Source organism: Cebus imitator, unplaced genomic scaffold (genome assembly GCF_001604975.1).
Source record: "Cebus imitator isolate Cc_AM_T3 unplaced genomic scaffold, Cebus_imitator-1.0 Scaffold262, whole genome shotgun sequence".
Lineage (NCBI taxonomy): Eukaryota > Metazoa > Chordata > Mammalia > Primates > Cebidae > Cebus > Cebus imitator.
In genome coordinates this window covers 1,921,638-1,925,072 of record NW_016107577.1, presented here as the reverse complement: position 1 = coordinate 1,925,072, position 3,435 = coordinate 1,921,638, and the positions used below count along the sequence as shown (strand labels likewise).

At 35.9% G+C, this 3,435-nt stretch overlaps 1 pseudogene; it reads right to left on the bottom strand.

The window, feature by feature from the left end:
• Positions 1-1,136, bottom strand: part of LOC108283566 — a 1,643-nt pseudogene extending 507 nt beyond the window's left edge.
• Between the last annotated feature and the right edge of the window lie 2,299 nt (positions 1,137-3,435).

The window sequence follows — 3,435 nt, the reverse complement described above, 5'->3', positions numbered from 1 at the left end:
GGAGGAGGAGGAGGAGGGGGAGGGGGAGGGGGAGGAGAGGGGGAGGAGGAGGAAGAAAATCTCATGTACCAAATATTACACTGGCTACAATCAAATCACCCAAGAACAGTCACATTAGACTCACTGGGTTTAATTTTATCTATATCACCTTCTATTTTGCTAGGTTTCCAACACAATCGCATTTTTGCAAGACTTAGAAAGTATCAAATCGCCTAACCATCACACACAATCAACATAATTCCAATGTATGTCTCTGATAGAAAAATAAGAAAATGGATTTTCTGAGAATTAAATGGCCTGTAAGTTTTATTTGGGTTATAATCATAAGATTTCTTAATTGAATTCAACATTCTCTTTGAGTCGATCCACCAAAGTTTGAGTGATCCATATCACAGAACATAATTTTTTCACCCAAAAGATCATAATCAGAGCTTAGAACTTCAACTCTGTGACCTTCTATGCTTCCAGATATTGCCACCAGAGTGTCCATTTGGATATTCCATAATTGTAAAGCATGATCTTTACTTGCTGACAGGAATAGATTTGTATCTCTTGGGTGGAATTTCAGCTCATTGATAGCATTTCTGTGGCCAACTTAGTGCTTTTAACCCTGCATTGTTATGGGATGAATTATCCCAATTATGACTCTAGATCCAGCTGCAGCCAGCAAAGGATGGCTTCTGTTGCTATCATGGGTCCATGCAAAAGTGTAAAAGTATTCATCAGCATCAGCATCCATGTAAGATTGCAACAACTGGATTTCTCCTTGTCAGTGACATTCATACAAGGTAACCCTGTTGCTTCCTACAGTTGCAAACAGTAATGGATCTCCTTCTTTACTCTGGCAATTAAATTGAACTCCAAACAGTGGTTGGTTATAATCTTCCTTGAGCCTATTTACACATTTGAAAGCATATTTGCATTTCTTCGACTTCTATTTTCCCTTTCACCAACTTTCCCTTCCAGGTGCATTTGCCATGTTTGTAGTTATACTAGGGTGTTCAGAGATTGTACCACTTTCTACTGACAGCGTCATAATTCTCCTCTCCAGAGAGGTGAGTGTTGCTGGTCTTGTCACTGCTCAGCTTCTGGTTCTTCACTGCGGGCATGTCTGTTCCGACCAGCACAGCCAACATTTCCCTCTCTTTTCAGTTGTTTGAGGGACCTCCAAACTGTTCTCCATAGTGGCTGCACTAATTTACATTTCCACCAATTGTGCACAAGAGTTCCTTTTTCTCCACACCCTCGTCTGCATTTGCTATTACTTGTCTTTTGGATAATCCCTTTTAATTGGGATGAGATGATATCTCATTGTATTTTTGATTTGCATTTCTTTGATAATCAGTGATGTTGAGCACCTTTTCATATGCCTGTTTGCCATTTGTCCATCTTCTTTTGAGAAATGTCCACTCAAATCTCTTGGCCATTTTTTGATTACATTATTAGACTTTTTACTATAGACTTGTTTGAGCTCCTTATATATTATGGTTATTAATGCCTTGTCAGATGGGTAATTTGCAAGCATTTTCTCCCATCCTGTGGGTTGTTCCTTCATTTTGCTGATTGTATGCTTTGCTATACAGAAGCTTTTAAACTTGATGTGATCCCATTTGTCCATGTTTGCTTTCATTGCTTATGCTTGTGAGGTATTGTTCAAGAAATATTTGCCCTGATCAATGTCCTGGAGATTGTCCCCAATGTTTTCTTGTACTAGTTTCATAGTTTGAGGTTTAATCCATGTTGATTTTATTTTTGTATATGGCAAGAGGAAGGGTCTTGTTTCATTCTTCTGCATATGGATATCCAGTTTTCCCATCATCATTAATTGAAAAGACTGTCTTTTTCCCAGTGTACATTCTTGACACTTTTGTCAAAAATGAGTTCACTGTAGGTGTGGGGATTTGTTTCTAGTTTCTCTATTCTGCTCCATTGGTTATGTGTCTGTTTTTACGCCAGTACCAAGCTGTTATAGTTAATGTAGCTCTGTAGCATAATTTAGAGTAAGGTAATGTGATTCCTCCAGCTTTGTTCTTTTGGCTTAGGATAGCTTTCGTTATTCTAGGTCTTTTGTGGTTCCATAAAAATTTTAGGATTGTCTTTTTTATTTCTGTGAAAAATATCATTGATATTTTAATCGAGATTGCATTAAATCTGTGGATTGCTCTGGGTACTATGAACATTTTAAAAATATTGATTCTTCCAATCCATGAACATGGAATATTTTTCCATTTTTTGGTATCTTCTTCAATGTCTTTCATCAGTGTTTTATAGTTTTCATCATAGAGATCTTTCACTTGTTTGGTTAAATTAATTTCTAGGTTTTTAATTCTATGTGTGGCTATTGTAAATTCAATTACTCTTTTGTTTCTTTTTCACATTGTTCCCTGTTGGCACATAAAAATGCTACTAATTTTTGTATTTTGATTGTTTATCCTACAATTTTAGTGAATTTGTTTATCAGTTCTAATAGTCCTCCTGTGGAGTCTTTAGGTTTTTCCAAATATATGTTCATATCATCAGCCAACAAGGATAATTTCATTTCTTCCTTGCCAATTTGGATGCCTTTTATATCTTTTTTTTTTTTTGTCTGACTGCTGTAGCTAGTAAAGTATTATGTTGAATAACAATGGTTACAGTGGGCATCCCTGGCATGTTCCAGATCTTAGAGGATAGGCTTTCCAGGTTTCCCCATGCAGTATGGTACTGTGAGTTTGTCATATATAGTTTTTATTATGTTGAGGTATGTTCTCTCTATCTCAGTTTTTTGAGAATTTTTATCATGAAGGGATATTGAATTTTATCAAATGCTTTTTCAGCATCAATTGAAATGATCATACGGTTTTTACCCATCATTTTGTTGATGCAGTGTATCACATTAATTGATTTGCATATGTTGAACTATCTTTGCATCCCAGGGTCAAATCCCATTTGGTCGTGGTACATGATATTTCTAATATATTGTTGAATTTTCCTTGCTAGTATTTTGTTGAGGACCTTTGCATTAATATTCATCAGAGATGTTGGCCTATAGTTTTCTTTTTTGATGTGTCTTTGACTGGTTTTTGTATAAGGGTAATACTGGCCTTATAGAATGAGTTTGGAAGAATTCCCTCCTCCTCTATTTTTCAGAATAGTTTGAATAGGAGTGGTATTAATTATTCTTTAAATATTTGGTAGAATTCAGCAGTGAAGCCATCAGCTTCCAGGCTTTTCTTTACTGGGAGACTTTTTATTATGGCTTCAATCTCATTACTTGTTATTGGTCTCTTCAGGTTTTGTATTTCTTCATGGTCCAATCTTGATAGGTTGTATGTGTCTAGAAATGTGTCCATTTCTTCTAGATTTTCCAATTTATTGGCATACAGTAGCTCATAGTAGCCACTAATGATCCTTTGAATTTCTGCAGTGTCAGTTGTAATGTCTCCCTTTTCATTT